Source organism: Mirounga angustirostris, unplaced genomic scaffold, assembly GCF_029215605.1.
Source record: "Mirounga angustirostris isolate CCGP_5_RB_7025 unplaced genomic scaffold, mMirAng1.0.hap1 SCAF_11, whole genome shotgun sequence".
NCBI lineage: Eukaryota > Metazoa > Chordata > Mammalia > Carnivora > Phocidae > Mirounga > Mirounga angustirostris.
Genome location: NW_026991719.1, coordinates 7,837,319 through 7,857,912, shown reverse-complemented (window position 1 = coordinate 7,857,912; position 20,594 = coordinate 7,837,319). Strand labels below are relative to the sequence as shown.

At 41.3% G+C, this 20,594-nt stretch overlaps 1 protein-coding gene across 1 annotated transcript in view; it reads left to right on the top strand.

Annotated features, from left to right (window-relative positions):
* The window catches only part of MID1 (midline 1), a 588,477-nt gene that overhangs the window by 29,106 nt on the left and 538,777 nt on the right, over nucleotides 1-20,594 (top strand). Inside the window, exon 5 of the mRNA XM_054507135.2 lies at nucleotides 2,211-2,325. The gene's annotated coding sequence lies outside the window, so the exon portion shown is untranslated. The remainder of the gene's footprint in view (nucleotides 1-2,210; nucleotides 2,326-20,594) is intronic.

Below are 20,594 nucleotides of genomic sequence, written 5' to 3'. Positions count from 1 at the left end.
TGACAGGAAGATAGACTGCCAACTTTGTTTTTAATTATTTGAATAAAATTACATACATCATTCTCCCTCTTCTTTTGCCTCCCTCGGAAATCCCATCTTCTGTGTAGCTGATGCTGATGAAATTGCTGGTTTTGGCATTAGTGCTTCTGTCAGCCAAGTGAGATGAACTGAGTTAATATCCACACCCTGAAATGAAGCCAGGAACATTTACCCCCGGGTTCTCCCTCTCTACCTCCCCTCCGCTCTTTACCTGCCACCCTGCAGACATACCGCACATTTCTGCGCATCTAACCTGGCACCTGAATAAACATTTTCAAAGTATTTTCTAATTCCCCCTTCCCCCATCATCCTCTTTTCATCTTTTTTTCTTTTCTTTTCTTCTCTCTTCTTTTCTTTTCCTTTCCTTTCCTTTCTTTTCTTTTCTCTTTGCTTTTCTTTTCTCCCTTTCTTTCTTTCACAAAATGGTTGGGCTCTCCTGTTTTGTATTCTAGTATAAACGTGGAACAAATGTGTAGCTCATCATAATGGACATCTGTTACATGAATAGTGGCGAGCTCGTATCTCCCAGATTAATCACTGTTTCTATTCATTTGGAATTAGCAACCTGTGACTTCAAGTAACTCCCTGATGAAACAGAACACACATTCTTTTCACAGATGTATAGAAATAGGAATAAATCTACAGTTTGGCAAGCTCTCCAGATGCAGAACACAGTGCATGCTTATAATAAGAAAATATAATAACTGTCTTAGACTAATACATGGTAACTCTGACAAAGAGGAATTTATATAGTCAAAACTTCTTGAAAACAGCCTCACCTGCGTAAGTGTTTTCTAAACTCCAGCCCTGAGGGCCTGTCGTTTCCTGACAAAGTTTTCTCCTGTTATTTGTCCTCCTTGGAGACTCGAAATTCTTCATCACTTAGAAGCAAGATAGAAATTTGGAGGCTATGAAGCATAACAGAATTATCGTCTGTAGGAGCCAGGGTCTTACTGGCTACCCTTCTTTGTCAAGGTATGTTTTCAGAAAGAGTGCGTTTCTGTGTGCTAGGACTGGGGATCCAAGACATCTGTCATATACGGACCATTTGAGTAGAAATCCGCAGAAGCTAATGATTCACAGTTGTATCCCACTGTACATTTACGCAGAATATTGCCCTCAAACCTGAATAAGGAGTGTACAGCATGAGGTAGTTGTTAAATTCATTTGTGGTATGAATAATGCCAGCTTTTACAATGAGGCCATTCATTCATTTAGCAATGGCTTATTGATCCTCTTTTATCAGAACCTACTGGTCCGATCGTGGGGCTGCTCTAATTTGGGGTATGAACACAAGAACTTTTTTTCTTAAAAAAAAATCGTCTAATGAAGGAGCCAGGTGTGTGTACGCATAAGGTCAATACTGTGATAGAGCCTCTGATAGGCATCTGAGCAGCAGAATCGTCAGTCTCTCTTCAGTGGGCTGTAGGCAGCAAGAAGAAATTCAGAAAAGACTCTGGTGTCTTGGCAGAGTCTTGAAAGATAGTAATTTATCTGGGGCCTTGGGGAGAGTATTAGACATAGGGTGGGGACAGAGTGGGACTGTTACTGATTATCTTCCTTAGGTTGCATTCTGTTTCTATTCTGCTTCCAGAAACAAACTTAAAGTATAAGAGATGTTACTAGGAAAATTATATAGCAGGGTCAGGGTTTGAGAGGAAGAGATAAGGGACAGTTTAGGCCACTTATAGTCATTATAATCTGATGGTGGGAGAAACATCAAGTAGTCCATCTCTGGTTTCCTTTAATTGACTATGCTGAGGGTAGACAACGTAATAAGAAAATTGTAGATCAGAAATGGTCAAATATTGGGGTGCCTGGCTGGCCCAGTTGGCAGAGCATGTGACTCTTGATCTCGAGGGTTCTAAGTTTGAGCCCCACGTTGGGTGTAGAGATTACTTAAAAATAAAATCTTGAAAAAAATTTTTTTAAATGGTCAAATATTGGTAATTCTGTAAGGTTCAGTCTAATAGGTATAACATACATGTACGTGGCACAAAAACCCCAAAGCACAAAAAACAGTGAAAAGCATGTCTCAGTGCTTTCCTTCTCCCCTGCTCATCCATTTCCCTCCACAGAGAAGACCACTGCTAGAGTTCTTCCAAAAGATATTCTTGCCATGTTCAAGCATTTCCATAATGTAACATGTTGTTAAAATGGGGCTCTTCTAGGGTCAGTTTTGGCTGAGGAATGAAGACAATGGCCACCACATTCCAAGATACCACCAGGACAGTAATTCTCAGTTGACTGTGGAAAACCTGAAGGGAAGAGTCACTGACATGGAAGGTAAGAGTTAAGAGGAGTTTGTGTGTGTGTGTGTGTGTGTGTGTCATGGGGGGGGGGGCTTCTTAGAGGAAGTGGCATCGAAAGTCCCACCACTCCTTACCCTCCAGAATGAGGGCAGGCGCCTCCTACTCCTAGCCCCTGGCCTACTGAGGGGAGCATCTATGGGACCAAGCTGAGCCCTGTAGGGTTTGTTCCTTGCATCTGAGGAGCCCAGAGGGCTGGTGCCTGACTCATCTGATGAGGCCTGAGTGGCCTATGATCAGAGGGAGGGGGCTTTATCTGGAAGGAAACTGCCCTCCCTCCGGAGTTGCATGGATTCAGGAGACCATATGCGGAGTTTGTGTTGGGAATATTGGTCCATGGTTGTTCTAACAGGGATCTTGTAGCAGGGTGTTGCAAGTTGGTTTCTCCTGGAAGCATACCATGAGAAAGAGTTTGGTGTGCACTTGTCTAAAAGGAATCAACACCTGGAAGGGGAGAAGAAGGAAACCAGATTGGATAGAGGGAGAAGTTGGGCTGTAAGGCAGGCCAAGTCAGCCTTGGCCATCTCCATGGATAGCTCTGGCATATAATGATCCCATGTGGGGCCAAATAGCACGGATTTTATACCTTTACTTTGATCAGCTATCACTGGGTGTAGGCCACCCTTAGAAGGATGTGACCTTGACTTTGACAGCCCTCTGCCGCTCACTTGCCTCCAGCGGAAGGCTGGCTCTCTACCTGCAGCCCTCCCATCAGCTAGGGCAACCAGCCCTTCCTGGAAGGGGGACCTGGACAACACATCTCAGTGCCCATCGCACGAGCCAGTGTACCTCAGCATTAAGGGGCAAGTGTGCATATTGCTAGTGGCAGGAGCCAAGAGGGGACTGGGAACAGTGAGTCAGAGGAAAGGCCTAGGATAGTTAAGCCTTGGGAGAAAAAGACACCAGTGTTGAAGTTTCTGTGGTTTATTTTGTTGCTTAGAGATGGGTGCTTGATTCTCCTTTGAGAATGATTGCTCTTCAGTTGTGGGGAAGAAAAATGACCAAGCAGACCTTTTGGTTTTGCCAAAGAGAAGCTATAACTCTAAGCTATCCACATAATTCTTCATTGTCGGCCAGAGTCGTACCGTCCCAGGAGGGGGAGCACAGGGCTGGTGATGAAGGATAAACTACTATTTCCTCTCTCTAGGTCCCAGGAGAGTTTGGGGGTGGGGGAGACAATGGTCAAAACCCCTCCCAGGGTGACTGGGTAGTGGGAGGTGGGCTCTACTCTGCAACAGTGGGGGGCGGGGCTCAGCATCCCTGGGGTGGGGGGCAGAGCTCTGGGAAGAGTTCCCGGGGCCTGCTGGGGGACGCTGTGAGGCAGGAAGCACTGAAGTCCCGGAGCCACAGGGCATGAGGGGGAACTGAAGGAATAGTCTGGTCTTTGGAGAATCTGCGTATCAGAGATAACGGGGGGGGGGGGGGGTGGAGAACATACCATGGCCCGAGGTGGGGATTCACCACCATTACAGGGACATGAAAGGCAAGTGCCACCACGAGGGAGGAGCACTTGGCTCATCTGAACATGAGTGCTGGACTTTCTGAATGCCATCTTATCCAACCTCTGCTTAGGTGTCTATGATTCTGCTTTTGTATTGTTGGATGGGGCCACTTACTAGAAAATCCTTTCCGGTGAAAATTAAGTTCAGGTTTCCTTACGTGCCTCTTCCTAGCTGTCTCTTTATTCTCCTCCTTTCTGCACTTTTCAGTTCGGCACTGCTTTGATCAAGAGGCAGGATGTAGAGTAGAAGCACTGCTTTGGAGTCATGGAAACTCAGTTTCAACATTGACTACTTCTTGCTGGCCGCAGAAGGTGGCACGCATTACTTCACTTCCCCCACACCAAGTCTGTATAGCTATTACTTACCAGCTTGGCGGCGGTTACTCTGTTTGCTGCTCACATTGTCACACGTTTGACTAGCAGGGGCCTCTTTGAGCTGCTTCCAGTGCCCTTTTGAAATGGCCTTATCTTTGAGCTCTTCCCTGCTTTCTGGCACTGCATGATGTCTCAGGCTCGTCTTGTGTCTTCTCTGCTGCCAAACGAGATCTGGAATTGGCCATTTTCCCAAGAAACTCTATACCTTTCAGTGGGGTTTGGAATTGGAGGCCAAAATCTAGGGCTTGGTCATTTATTTCTACTGGTCATTTTAGTTAGCATTATGCGACTAGGAAAACAGAATGGGTGTTTTCATGTATTAATCAGAAGAACATCAGTGATTTATTGATAAATGATAAAAGCAAATTGTGGAGTAATATAATACTATTTTGAAAAGAAGTTAAAAGGAAATAGGCACATATTACAATGAGTCAAAGAAAGGTGTAGAAGGATATGTAGAAACTGCTAACAAAATTGTGGGATTTGGGAAGAGTTAGGATATTATTTTTATTTATAGAGCTTAGTATTATATGATTTCCTACAATGATTATGTATTACCTTATTTTGTATTCTGAGATCTAGTAAAATAATTTAAATCACACACACACACAAATATGGAGGGATGAATTCGGACCTACATAAAAAAAAACTTCATTCCATTTTATTTTGTCTACGGTAAGCTCTATGTGTTGCTACAAATGATCTCTGGGGCTCTATCGGGGGAAATATGCATGATGGAACCCGTAACAGACCTTCATTCTTAAGATTTATGTAAGTCACAATAGCATTGGAGAGACTTATTTCAAATATGTGTTACTCTTTGGCAAAAAGACACCACATTGTATTCCAATGATAATTACTGTTTCGGTCACATAAGAAAATGTTATTTATACATATTTTTGTATCTCCCCGTTCAGTAAAAATCGGTTTTGTTGGATTCTTAAGTCCTCTCCTCTTTTCCTGTGCCTGGTTCAGGGACATCTCAGTTTCACTTTTGACCTCTGTGAAATACCAGAAGGAGGGGTCAGTAGCTAATTCGGGACCTATGAGTTGGTGATCCAGTGTAGCCACTTTAGGTAACTCAACTAAAATGGTCCCTGCCACTCCCCTTGGATCTCATTCGGGTTCCTGGACAGTGGTGGCGGGAGTATGATTTATGCTCAAGTTGAAGGTTACTCCTCCTCCTCCTCTTTCTCTGTATTTTGTCCTGTGATAAATTGCCAAGGCTTCTCAGTAGTACAGAGGAAAACAGGCACAAGGATGATGAGGAGAATGTGGCCAATTTCTGATAGAAAATAGTCTTTAAACCCCATATAAATATTTTATTGAGAAACCAAAGTTTGTAGATGCTTTGAATTTTTATTAAAAGTTTTAACTGCTACATTTATGAAGATGCCTACAAGCCCTTAATTAGGATCTAAGACAATAAGCATTCAATCTCCAAAAATTTAAGTGTAAATAATTGAGTAATAGTCATGATTTAGGATTAAGGGGATGCAGTTCTAGAACATTTTTTCAAGCTCTTGTGGCTAATATTTTGGAAAAGGTATTTTGTCTGATATAGTTTGTTCTGTTTATCCTCCGTGAACATTTAGTTGGTATTTTAATATAGTTCCCCTTATGATGGTTCTGACAACTTCTTTTGTTCAGAGACAGCATAACGTAGTGAAAACTACACAGGCTGCGGTATTAGGTCTGGGTTTGAATGCAGCCTTGGTCAAGTTAGCCAACTCTTCAGGAACTCGGCTTTCTCAGCTCTGAAACGGAGATGAAAACACTGTCCCAAGGGTTCAATTACATAATATATAAAGGAACTGGAATGCCTGTTTAATAAATGATAGTTATTAATATATTGAAGTAAAAATTTTATAGCTCTGCATTTCTAAAGAGTGAGCCAATGAATGGATGCAATGAACACCTGCAGAAATGAGGAGGAGATGAGAAACTGCGAAGGAAGTCGAGATGTGGGTTAGAGGGTATTATGCTAAGTGAGAGAAGTCAGGCAGAGAGAGACAAATGCCATAGGATTTCAGTCATATTTAAGAAACATTTAAGAAACAAGATAAGCAAAGGGGAGAGAGAGAGAGAGAGAGAGAGAGAGAACCAAACAACAGACTCTGAACTACAGAGAACAAGCGATGGTCACCGGTTGGGAGGTGAGTGGGGGAATGGGGGAACTAGGTAATGGGGATGAAGGAGCGCCCTTGTCGTGATGAGCACCAGGTGATGGATGGAAGCATTGAATCACTATATTTTACACCTGAAACTAATATAATGCTGTATGTTGACTAATAAAATAAAAGCTAAAAAAAAATAATACTCCCTGTAATACATTGAATTCTTGTAGCCTAACATTACAGAGAATATGTCAGTATTTAAGTGAGTCCTCAAATTTATCATAGAACTGCACTGTTTCAGGAATTGTTTATAACTATGGTTCATACTTTTACCAAAACAGAATGGATTTTCCTTGAGAAGATTCAGAGCAAACATATCCTTCTCAAAATTAATCATATTTCCTTCAATCCAATTAAACTAATTGTTGCCAATTCATAGGAAATTCGGTTTAAAGAAAACATTTATAATTTTGGGATATCATTCATTGGAACGCCACAAAAGTAGAACATAGATTAGTAGAGAAACAGTTTCCAAACCAATGTCTGGGATTTTGTTTGGAATTATCCTCAAAACCCCAATTCTGGAGCTTAACTGGTAATATCAAATGACTTTCCATGCCAATTACTCCTCCTATCCCCTCCTTATCCCTCCGTTCTGCCAAATAATTTTTTCCCTCTAACTATGGTATTAATTCGTTCAACTGAACCCCCATGAATACGAAGCAGACTGAAAAACTCACACGGTGTCAGAGGTGGAAATATCAGCTCATATTTTTGATTGTGTTATAATGAGATCTAGACTATACACTGTAGTCCATTCGTGTTGTGTCCTTTTGGAAGGTCTATATACAACTGACACATGCAGCCAATTGTGCCTTCCTGCAGTTGGAAATGTTACATATTTCAAGAAGCAGTTCTTTGTGCTGGTATTTGAAACGCAAGCTCCTTTGTGTGCTGTTCTACCCCACCCCATTACTGGTATGAAGCTATATATTTCAAAAATGTCTTGCTTATGAATACCAGGCAGAGAAAGCACCCACGTAAGCATTTAGAAAGGAGAGAAGCAGACTAAACTGGATGAAGAGAAGCATAAATGAATTTTGGAAACCTCGTTTGTTTTTCCAGAAGAGATCCCCTGGTTCCTTTGCCACTCCCCTCCTCCCAATCCTTATGGAGCCATTTTAGAGCCAAAAAAAAAAAAAAAGAGAGAGAGAGAGAGAGAAAGAAAGAAAGAGAAAAGAAAAGGAAAAAAAAAGGAAAGAAACATAGGAGAAAAATGGTGTTTCAACTTTCATACTGTTGTAGTATTCCTTTCCTATCTGTGTTTTTCCTTTCATGTTGAACAAATAACTCATTTCTCTTGTCTTTTGCCTAATTTCCTTATGAATTTGCATTTTTAGCACTTGGCCACGGGGAAACATTTATAAAAGAATTTAACCTATTACTGATGTTCAGATTTTGCCTGTCGCTATAACCAGTGTCTGCCAGTTTCCTGCTGGGCGTGCCTTTCCTTCGCCTGCTCCACACAAGCAAATGCCTGCCAGCTTTCTTGCCTGTCCTGAAGACTTTTGTACTTCTAGGATTTTTATCACTCTTATTACTGATTTGGGGACCTTTCACAATTTTGTTGCCCATCACTCATATTTTAGTCCTTAAGGAAATTCTACAATAAGTCATACTTTTAATCCTATAGCCTGTCTCTTGGCAAGTGGATTCATTTCATTATTTTTTATTTTATTATTTATTTTTTAAATTAAATTAATTTCATTTTTCTAAATTTTGTAGTTTTTAAAATTTTTATTATTTTACTTTTTAAATTTTTAAAATTTTTTATGCTTCATTTTATTTTTATTTATTTATTTATTTTTTAAAAGATTTTATTTATTTATTCATGAGAGACAGAGAGAAAGAGGCAGAGGGTGAAGCAGGCTCCCAAGGAGCAGAGAGCCCGATGCGGGACTCGATCCCAGGACCCTGGGATCATGACCTGAGCCGAAGGCAGACGCTTAACCATCTGAGCCACCCAGGCGCCCTATGCTTCATTTTAAATCATATTTTGAGCAAGATTACAGGCAAATTAGCCAGGTTTGCGATAGATGTAATTCCTGAGAAAAGAGAAACTGTTGGATTCAAAGTATAATTAATTGTTCGCGTGAATTTATCAAGGACTAAAATTACCTATTTCATTTTGTGCACCTTCAGTGATTTTCATCTAGCTGTATTTATATTGTCTATTGCTAAATTTATGCAAAGATCAAAACATCAAACGAAATGAAGAGAAAAATCAAAGAGAAGAAGTTCCGTTCCTCTCCCAACCTTCTCTTTGGTCACGTAGGCTTTGCCTGTTCTATTACTAAAGGGCAGGTGAAATCAAGGCAGTAATCTTCAGTTCCCTTTATAAAAAAGGAGGGGACTCCTAGGTCCTCTGAGAAGGGAGGATGACTCTCTGAAAGGGAACACCTGCTCTCTAGATCTGTATAAATGTTTAAAATGTGAGTTACTTTTGCCTTAGGATTTTGGATCATTTCTTTTTCAATTTGGTAGTAGAGTAAAAGAATCACTTGTAATATCCATCTTCTCACTGTTGTGGACTCTTTCTTTTCTGTCCTCTTGAGTATGTCCATCAGTTCTCTTTAACACATTAACTAGAGGAGAAATGTATCTGGAAAGTTTAGTTGGGATAGACCTTGTATCAAGCACCAAAATGAAATTAGGGGATTATGATTATCATGTTTATTTAAGCTATTACCAGCTCCTAATAACACACATATACTCAATTGGAGTAAGATTTGATTGCCCACAAACAGCAGAGGTTTGAATAAAATATTTAGAACCTAAGTGGATATTAAGATCACATTGTTTTCCTTCCTGATTATATGCTGTTATGCCTGATTTAGGATTATTTCATTTCCTAGCGATAGAAAGCCAATTCAAACTAGATAAAGAAAAAAAGAGAATATATTGATTTATGTAACTAAGAGAAAAGAATTAGTTCCGACTTCAGGCATGGTAGGATCCAGGAACTCAAATGATGTCATTAGGAGATATATATATGTGTGTGTCTTTCTTTTTGCCTATCTAATCTTTTTTCATTTTTAATGGTCTTGGGGTTTTTAATATTTTTTATTGTGATAAAATATGTATAACAAAATATGCCATTTTAACCGTTTTAAATGTATAATTCAGTGGCATTCACTATGTTAACAGTATTGTGCAGCCATCGCCACTATTTGTTTCCAAATCTCCATCACCCTAAACAGAATCTCTGTAACCAATCATTAAGCAGTAACTCCCCATTCCCCTCTCCCTGCACCCCCTGGAAACCTCTAATCTACTTTCTGTCTTTATCAACTTGCCTATTCTAGATATTTCATGTAAGTGAGATCATACAATATTTGTCCTTTGGTTTCTGGCTTATTTCAATTAGCATCACATTTTCAAGGTTCTTCCATGTTATAGCAAGTGTCAGTACTTTATTTCTACTTACGGCTTAATAATATTCCATCATAGGGATAGACCACATTTTGTTTATCCATTCATCTGTTGATGGACATTTGGAATGTTTCCATCTTTTGGCTGTTGGTGAATACTGCTGCAACAAACATTGCTGTATAAATCTCTTTTCGAGTCCCTGCTTTCAGTTCTTCTGGAACATACCTAGGAGTGGAATTTCTGTCTGATCTTGATTCCTCCTTCCTCTCTGCGGTTTCATCCTCAGGTAGACAAAGACAGTTTGTTCCTTACTCCTCAAGTTCCTGAAAGATGGGAGAGATTTTCTCTCCCATTGCCTATATTAACACCCGAAGAGCAATTCTGATTGTCCATATTCTGATCTCTACCTGTGGATGGGTCACTAGAGCTAGGAAGACACTTCTTTGTGACTGCGTGACTAACAACCCACTGGGTTGGAGGGCAGTTCTCTATAGAAAAGGGAGGCTCAGCTTCTAGATATTTCTAGATGCCAGTGGGCAGAGATAAGAGATGTCCACTGCAGTCCCATTCCTGGTGTAGGCAGAAAACTCATTTTTGCTGTTTATCAGGGACCCTTGGATGAGAGAAATAATTTAAGAATGACACAGCTGGAGTTTTGACAAGAATGAGGGAAAACCAACTGTCAGGGCTGCTGATTGGAATACTAATGCTATTACCTCTTGGGAGAACATTTCAATGATATCCAGCATTCCTGAAAATGTGCAGACATTATGACCCAGCAGCTCTGCCTCCATGTAGTCCCAGGAAAACCTCTTCCACCATAGCCTCTGGAAACAGGGACAAGACTCTAATCTTTGTGGCATTGTTTGTAATTGTGAAAAATGGAAAACCCCTGAATGTTCATCGGCTAGCTAAAAGATAAATTGTAGTGTATTTATAGAATGGAATGTGATGCCACATTAAAAATGATCTAGATCTATAGGTATCAGAATAGATAGGCTCAAAAGTATAACACTGAATGAAAAAAAATGAGTTGTGGTATCATAAGTGCTGATTTGATTGCATTTTATTCACGTATCAGAAAACATGCAAGACCATGTTCAGCATTTTTGAATCCACATTTGGGATATATGTATATAAAATAAAAGTATAAAACCATATACTGGAAGGGTTCCCAACAAATTAAATAGTATAGGCAAATGGGAAAGGGGAAAAAAATCAAAGGGATTTCAGTATTTTCTATATTGCTCCTTTTTTTTTCCATTTTTTAAAAAAGATTTACTTATTTAATTAATCTCTGTGCTCAATGTGGGGCTTGAACTCACGACCCCAAGATCAAGAGTCACATGCTCCACCAACTGAGCCAGCCAGGCGCCCCCCCCTTTTTTTATTATTTTAAAATTAGCTCAGTTAAAATGACTAAATGTGATCAGTCATTAATTTAGTCTGGTTGGTATTGCTTTTTCTTCACTGTTCTATATTTTTTCAAGCTTTTCACAATTAAAAAAAGTAGCACATTGTTAGAGTTCAAATGGAAATCCAGTTTTTTTCCTTTAAGCTTAAAATTTGGGGGTATGTGTGCAGATAGATGAAAAAGGTAGATAGATGGATAGATAGCATATTGCAATTCTTTTATGTGGTGTTTTTTCCAAGTAATCATAAGAAGAGGCTCTTGCCAGAACCTCCCTGCTGTGTTATACTACTTCTCTCCATTTTGTGTCATTTATGTGTTAGAGTAATTTTGTCCTTAATCTGGCCTGTGCCCCAGTATTCCCCTAACTAGCAAAATGCCCAGTGTGTTTCCCATTAACCTCAAAATTCCTACTAGGATTTAGTCTTCGAGCCTGAAGTGCCTCCTATCGTTTTAGCAAACAATCAGACTGCTCCCCGAATGTTAAAAGCTGGCAAAAATCAACTACCCAAATCAGTATTCCTGAGAGAAGAAAGTCCTGGGAGGTGAAGATAGATTTCAGAAACCCTATTCATACCATGAGGGAAAAGTCATTAAATAATTGTGCTGGAGGCAGTTGGTGACAGCTGTGTCTCTTTCGGTTTTGCAAAAACGCTAACAGAAAGATTTGCAACATCTTGCTTGATTCTGAAGTGGTTAAAATTTTATAATAGGAACCTTAATGGCAAGAAAAAGAATCGCAGCAAGAGCATTGCTCACTGAGCACTGACATCACCGCGCGGGAATGAGGATTGTCTTACACAGTGGAATGCGCTCTATCCCTCCTCCGAGAGGGAATTTGGCTTGGTATGCAAATTAAAATATTGTTTTGAAAAATCTGTTGCATCAAATGACAGAAACAGTTTTTTTCTAATCCGGCTCTTCGGAGCGTTATTGGCAAAATAGTTGACAGCAGGCTCATGTAGCCGGTTCGTCTGGGCCACACTCTTGGATTTTGTAATGGAGCCCAATCAAGTGGAATTGTCCTTTGGCGAAGATGCAAAAGAGCCCTAAATTCTTGCGGTCTCTGTTTAAATAGTTTTATTGGGCATAAAAGAAAGGAAGGATCATTTACTTGAAATGCTTGCAAACCCTTAAAAGCATTTCGAATGTGTTGTTTTGTTCTCCCTTTGTTGGGAAGTTGGCAGGTGAGATAGGGGGACACTGGCTTGTTTTGGTAGGTGGCCTTCCTCTTCTCCTTTCAAGTTTCCTCGAAGGGGTCTCTCCCCAAATGAAGTCTTCCAGTCTCAAGTTCTGCAACCTGGAAATAATTTGAAACGATTCAAAAATGTTATACATTTCACAGCTCTGCTCTGCAATGTCATTTGACTGGGGTTGAGCCTGAGTTCACAGGTGGGGATTCAGGGAGTGACCGAGGCCATCACTCATGCTCACTCAGTGCTCCTGCATCACTCCGGAGCGGTGGTTCCCCGACAGCGGTCCTGAACAGCATTGTGGGCGTCACCTGGGAGCTTGTTAGAACTGGTGATTCTTAGAGTCCACCCTAGACCTACTGGGGGCAGGACCCAGCAACCTGATTTAACTAGCCCTTCAGGTGATTCGGATGCACACGCAAGTGTGAGAACCACTGCTCCAGGGAAATCTGTCTACCCGGGTGTAGAGAAGCGCAACTCTGAGCCCTCTTTACTCTTCCTTCTCCTGCCATGGCTGAAGTCCATATACCAAATCTGTCATCAAATAGTTTGTGGTGGAATAATTTTAAATTGATTGCCACCATATGCAAGGGACTTTTGGTATTACTTTTGGAATTTGGTGTTACTTTTGGAATTTGCAGGGCCATGTTTTTCCACGAGGAGGTAAATAAATTCATCCTTAGTTGTAAAGAGGGGAATGGTAGTCTGGGACTAGTGCCCTTATAAAGGAGGAGCTTCCTCTGTCCTTCCACCATGGGAGGTTATAGCCTCCAATTAGTACCTATCTGTATCCCTTTTTTCTTCAAGAGATAAACTTGAAATTAATATTGAAAAAGTCTTTCCCTGAGATTATATCTCCTCTAATGACTTCTGTCACTTGTTCCTTAGTACAGGACTGTTTTCAGAAACAAATTTGGCATCTTAGGTAACAATCCTCAGACAGACAGTGATACTTTTGGTTGCCGGATGTAAATGTATTATGTATATCGGAATACCTAAATGCAAGGAATGGAAAACTATATCTAGATGCTTTGCCTTCTAGTTTGCTTGGTGTCTAGTTTTTAAAAATCTCCTTATGAAATAATGCTGTGATTATTGGAGGACGTTGAGGAAAAAACTGACATTTATCGAACAGCTAGTGTAAGCCAAGTGTGCTTGCCATATGCTATCTCATTTATTTTTTTAAGATTTATTTATTTGAGAGAACGAGAGAGAGAGAGAAAGAAGCAGACTCCCCGCTGAGCAGGGAGCCCGATGTGGGACTCAATCCAGAACCCCGGGATCAGGACCTGTGCCGAAGGCAGATGCTTAACCAACTGAGCCACCCAGGCACCCCATACCCTATCTCATTTAGTGTTTCAAACAATTATGAGAATAGATCACTTTGCCCAATTTACAGATAAACAAACTGAATCTTTAATTACTTATTGTAGCCATTCATTGGCTGCCCAGTGGTGATTTCTTTTTAATCTTTTGTTAAGAGAGGAACTCAGAATTACTGTGGGTATCAGGTACAGTTATGTGCTCAGGGAAGGAGGGCTCAGTCTCAAGATATGAAATATGATTGAGCTTAAGTTGAACATGATTATTCTACCTCTTTTCCAGTAATTGATTTGAGGGTGGTCATGTGACCTTGTTCTGACCAATTGAATGGAAGGGGAAATTTGTGGGGGAATGCTGTGAAAACCTATCCTCCCTGATAAAGTAGAGATCTGTACAAATAAAAGACCTCATTCCTTCTTACATTGGACTGCTGTCTTGAAAGGACATGATGCTTTGTTGGAGCCGCAGCAGCCATCTTGCAACTATGAGGAAAAGGCCAAGGGAGAGCTGTAAGGGCTGTCCTGCTTGGCACTGTTCTGCTTCTGGATTTCTGGTTGTGTGAGTTAACAAGTCTCTGTTGTTTAGGCCACTTTTTGCTAGACATCCTGTTGCTTGCTATTAAAAGTATATATTCTGAGGGGCACCTGGGTGGCTCAGTTGGTTGAGCGACTGCCTTCGGCTCGGGTCGTGATCCCGGGATCCTGGGATCGAGTCCCGCATCGGGCTCCCTGCTCAGCAGGGGGTCTGCTTCTCCCTCTGCCCTCTTTCCTCTCGTACTCTCTGTCTCTCATTCTCTCTCTCTCAAATAAATAAATAAAATTAAAAAAAAAAAAAAGTATATATTCTGAGAACATACCTGTTTATCAGGTACCAGAATAGGGACTAAAACCCAAGTTTGACTGATGGTAAACACCCTCCTGGTTTGTTCTCTCTCTTACCCACCTGCCTTCCTGCCTTTTCTTTTAACAAAAGTAAACGTCGTCTACCAACAGCCTACAGAATTTGAAGTCATGGGAAATGACCAACAAAGATGAGGTCTTTGGAAGCATTCTATTAAGTACAGTATATTCTAGACCAGATTGTGACAAGGAATGCTTCATCAGTATTTTCCAGGTAACCTGATACATTTTAGGCATGTATGTGATAAACACATTCTTCTTATAAAAATCCAGATACTACATGAAGCCAAAATTGTCCAAGATTTATTCAATCCTGTTTTCCTTTCCAGAAGTAATCATCCATTGCCTTTTAGTCAGATATCTCCCTAGATTATTTTCTATGCATTTATATATTTACATGCTCAGGTCAGGATGAATTTTAGAAGACAGTGTTATACAGCCTATATTGTTCCGTGATTTTTTTTTTTTTTTAAACTTCACAGTATGTCTTGTAGATTCTTCCACATCAGTTGATTAGGTATATTTTATTCTTATTATATGTAACCCAGTGTTCTATAGTAGGAGCAAGGTAAGGTTTTATCTGCTTATCCCTTTGGCTAAAATAATACCTGGCACATAATAGGCATTTAATAAATATTTGTTAAACAAATGAAGTCCCTTAGGGTGTTCATAATTTTTCCTTGTTCCAAACAATGTTTCTACTTAAATTTTAGAGTCAGTTCGTCTCTTTGCCCAAAATTAATCCGGTTGGGACTTTGATTGGAATTTATTGGCAAGAATTGACATTTTTTTGTAATATTAAGCTTTTTCCATGCATTTTTTGCGTAAGTATTTCTTCAAGACAGATACCTTTGAGAGAAATTGATGATTCAAATGGGACATGAATTTTTTTTTTTTTTAAAGATTTTATTTATTTGAGAGAGAGAGCACATGAGAGGGGGGAGGGTCAGAGGGAGAAGCAGACTCCCTGCCGAGCAGGGAGCCCGATGCGGCACTCGATCCCGGGACTCCAGGATCATGACCTGAGCCGAAGGCAGTTGCTTAACCAACTGAGCCACACAGGCGCCCTGAATTTTTAAGATTTAATAGTTACTGCCAAAATTATTTTCAATAAAGCTTCTACAGTTGTTTACTACACCAATGGTATAGGATGGTGGCAGTCATGGTGATGATGGTGGTAATGGTGGTGACAGCAGTGGGGGGGGGGGCGGATGGTGTACTGATGAGGGTGATGGTGACTGGGAGGGTGGTAGTGGTGGTAGTTATACTCTATCGCAAAAGGAACCCAGGGCTTTTCTGTCATAGTTCAGTTTAGCTGTGATTATCCTCAGATACCTGATCACCTTTAAATTTTATCGCTCCTCAGGGGCACCTGGATGGCTCAGTCAGTTGAGCCGCTGCCTTCAGCTCAGGTCATTGAGCCCCACATCGGGCTCCTTGCTCAGCGGGGAGTCTGCTTCTCCCTTTCCCCCTGCCCCTCCCCCTCGGCCCCCACTCATGCTCTCTCTCTCTCTCAAATAAATGAGTAAAATGTTTAAAAAAATAAAATAAGGGGCGCCTGGGTGGCTCAGTCGGTTAAACGTCTGCCTTCGGCTCGGGTCATGGTCCCGGGGTCCTGGGATCGAGCCCCGCATCGGGCTCCCTGCTCCAGGGGAAGCCTGCTTCTCCTTCTCCCACTCCCCCTGCTTGTAGTCCCTCTCTCGTTGTCTCTCTCTCTCTCTGTCAAATAAATAAATAAAATCTTTTAAAAAAATAAAAAATAAAATAAATTTTATCGCTCCTCACTTCAAGTGTGGAGGGAAGTACTGATTCTTCAGCTAAACCCATGTTCAGAAAATTAGGCTTGCCTGAGAGTAAACATTTTATAATTGCTACCAAAATATTGGGCCAGTCCTGGGCGAATGCTCATATTGCCAAGCTGAGCAGTGCTGAATTGTTTTTTAGGAAGAGGAACTCCCACAAACTTGAACAGCTGTCATAACGTGTCCCAGGATGGCAAAGGAAGACTTCTAGCAGGAAAGGCAAACAGTGAAAATAAAATAAATAGTTGACTGTTGGTTCATGCTTATGTAGCTGTCCTGCTGAGTACCAGGACTCTCGGCTGAACTGCTCAGTGTCCCTGTTCCCTAATAAATCCCCAGATTCTGTATAGAGGCGGATCCCTGGACCTTAAATGGAACACATAGCTGACTGCTTCCATTTAGACTTTATTTTCACATTTTTCAGCTGCCTATGCAAAACCTAGTACTCCTAACCTTCATTTCACTGTGACTGGCTCATCTTAAACTCACAAAACTACAGGCTGCTTTTGCCACCATGTTGTACGTATGGGTCTGTTTTAGTTGTGTGTGTTTCTTTGACCAAGTATTTGTGTGCCCAAGCATTAATGCCACTAATCCAATTAGCAATAAACCAGATCACTTGCTCTAACTCTTGAATATCATACCGCATTCAGTATTGGTATTTCTTGTTTTACATATAAAGTTTCATTTTGAATGATAAGGTAAATGCTTAAATAAAATGGTTGGAGAAATTATGAATATTCTGAATTACTGAGATTCACTGATTCCAGTGTATCTTTCTAAAGAAGGTCTGGAACTCTTGCATAGAGATAGTGTTTTAACTTAAATACTTTATTTTTTAAAAGATTTTATTTATTCATTTGAGAGAGAGAGTACGAGCAGAGGGAGGGACAGAAAGAGAGGAGAAGCAGGCTCCCTGCCGAGCAGGGAGCTCGATGTGGGGCTCGATCCCAGGACCCTGAGATCATGACCTGAGCCAAAATCAAGACTCACACACTAAACTGACTGAGCCACCCAGGCACCCTTTAACTTAAATACTTTAAAAAAAGACTTAACACTCAGAATATGTCCCCATGGGATGCCAAATATACTGTCATGATTTTACTATCTCTTATAATCCTATTGCCCAAAGTTCGCTTTGGGGCAAAATCTGTTTCCTGTGTATCTGCCTGAGGAGCAACATTGTACCCAACAGTCACTGGGACAAGAGTCCCCACCTGATTATGGAAGCAGGCTCTGGCCCGTTTCAGGGAAGGACTTACTGACCTTCATTCTTCCCTCCCTGGCTGTCAGGCAGAGAGTTCCGGCTAACCAGTGTGAGCTGAAGTGTTGATGAGACGTTGCCTGTGGTCCACTGCTCTGGTCCCAGATGATTCTGGAAGGTCTGCTGTTTGCTCTGTGGGAGCTGCTGGTCAATGGGAGTCCTACAGATTGGTGATAGGAATACACCAGAGAAGATGCATGATTTTGATTTAATACATTGATTTTAAGCTAATACCTGAAAATTAGAATGCCTTTCCAGAATGTTTATTTTTAATTTCGAAAGCTATCCTTAGTCCATTGCTGGGAGGCTAGCTTGTATGTTTTGACCCTAAAGCAGTCGAATGTTGAAGCCTGGACTGAGGATGCACACAAGGAAAGAGGTACCTTCTAGAAATAGAGAACATAACCATAGAGAAAAGAATACCTGCTTCTTACAACTCAAAGTGTGGACCATGGACCAGCAACACCCTGTAGCCTGGAAGCTTGTTAGAAATGCAGAACCCTGGGCTCTACCCCAGACCTACTGAAATCAGAATCTGCAATATTCCTTGGTGATTCCTATGCACATTCAAGCATGCGAAGTGCTATTTTAGGCAGTATTAAGACTGTTTTAGGCATGTTTGCCTCTGGAGTCACCCCACTGCATAATACCACTTGCCATCACTATGCCCCAAGTCGTTTCTGAGCATTTCAAAGGAGCCTCCCAGCAAAGTGTTTGCACAGACTTGCATAGAGAAGTTAAGATCAGAAATGGTAATAACAAGATCATCAAGCAGTTAATGGTAGAGCTCTAGCAAGCCATGCAGTTGATAAGCTCTATGTGGTTAGATTGGGAATCCCTGGTGCTTTAAGGGCTGACCCTGAACAATTATAGGCTGACACACAGATTAGGGCCGTGACACATTGGCAGGTTTTGGGAGAATCAGCATGGAGATAACGCTGGCTAGAGACAGATGAAAGGATACGATAACTCATTAGGTGTGGGGTTGTGCCTTTTTTTATAGCAAGCCCTGTCGTGTCTGCACCCGACTGTTAAATGCTATGAATAAGAGAAGTGCTGTGATTGTTTTATGTTGACCTTGGGTGGCCTACAGGACCTGGCTTTTAACTCCTGTATCATGGACTCACTTTGGAGCTGACTCACTCTCAATATTCAGAAATGACATTTGACCTTGTACATTTTAAAAGTGAGGTATAATTAAGCTACAATAAATTGCACAAATCTTCATTCCAATTAAGTTTTGACAACTGTATGTATTAACCATCCAAAACAAAACATAGACCGTTTCCATCATCCCGGAAAGCTCCCTTGTGCCCCTTTCTGATTAATTCAGAAATGCTGTTTTGATTTTTCCACCATACATGATTTTGACTGCTTTAGAACTTCATATAAAAGGATTCATGCATATCTCCTCTTACGCTTGGCTTCTTTCATTCAGCATAATATTTTTTAAAAAAGATTTTATTTGTTTATTTGACACAGAGAGAGACACAGCGAGAGAGGGAACACAAGCAGGGGGAGTGGGAGAGGGAGAAGCAGGCTCCCCGCCGAGCAGGGAGCCCGACGCGGGGCTCGATCCCAGGACCCCGGGATCATGACCTGAGCCGAAGGCAGATGCTTAACGACTGAGCCACCCAGGCGCCCCATCATTCAGCATAATATTTTTAAGAATCGTCCGTGTTGTTGATCATACTGTCTAGTGCTGAGTAGTAATTTGTTGTGTGAACATACAAAGTTTAGCCACTTCCATGTTGATAAACATATAGGCAGTCTCCAGTTTTGAACTTCTCAGTAAGACTTCTTTGATCATTTGTAAACAACTCTTTGTGGACACGTGTTTTCATTCCTCTTAGCTAATTACATAGGGGTGGCATTGCTGGTTCTTAGGACGGCCGTGTGTTGAACTGTTTGAAACTGCCGAACAGTACTTCAGACTGGCCGTACTGTTTTACACTCCAACTAGAAATGTCTGAGAGCTCAGGTTGCGCCAGATCCTCACCAATATTTGATGTCAGTCTCTTCAGTTTTGGTTTAATTTGCATTGCCTTGGTAATAATGAGACGGGACACTATTTCACATACTTCTTTGCCTTTCATATCATCTTCTTTTGCAGAGGGTCTGTTCAGGCAACTCTTTTGCTCATTTGTATTGAGATTTTTCTTTTTTAAATTGTCAACTGTGGGAGCTGTCCCAGATCGATTTCTTTCAACTTACCTGGCAAGCCCCCTGCCTTCGGCCTCAGAACCCAGAGTACCCCTGATGCCTTTTCCTCAGTCCTGCTTGTGGAGAAGGGCTGCCTTGCCCCTGGGAAAGGCCCTGTTCATCTCGGGAAAATCCTTTTGCCGCCCTGTCCCAGCGTTTGGCACGACAGCCCTGAACACTTGGTGACGACCCGTGGGAATGATGTGATGGGTCAGTGCCGACGTGCTCGGCGGCCAAGCTCCTTGGCATCCTCCTCTGTCCTGCCAGACCACATGCGGCCATTGAACTTTCACTGCAGTCCTGACGAATTTCTCCTTAGCCTTTTGATCCGGATTTCTTCTCCTCCCATCATTCTGCTCTGAATGAGAACAGTTACGGCTCTCTTCTCCCCTATGAAGGGCTCATTGTTCTCTAGAAATTTGTTCATTTAGGTTGCTTTGCACTCCCCCTCCTGAGATGGATTTTATAAAACTTTGATTTTGTAACTAATCAGGCTTCTTTGGGTGGTTAGGTGAGAATGATGCCCTCTTGACTTTTCTACACTCTAGCCAGAAGTGAAGTCCCGTACATCCCCTCCACTCCGTCCCTTCCTGCACTGTGCCAGAAATGCTCTCCGGACTAAAACCTAGAGACAGAGATTGCCTTAGACATAACAAGCCAGAAGGTTCACAGTAACCCAGTGTGGAAACCCTGGAGTTAGTAGAAGACCCAAACTAAGTTATACTTT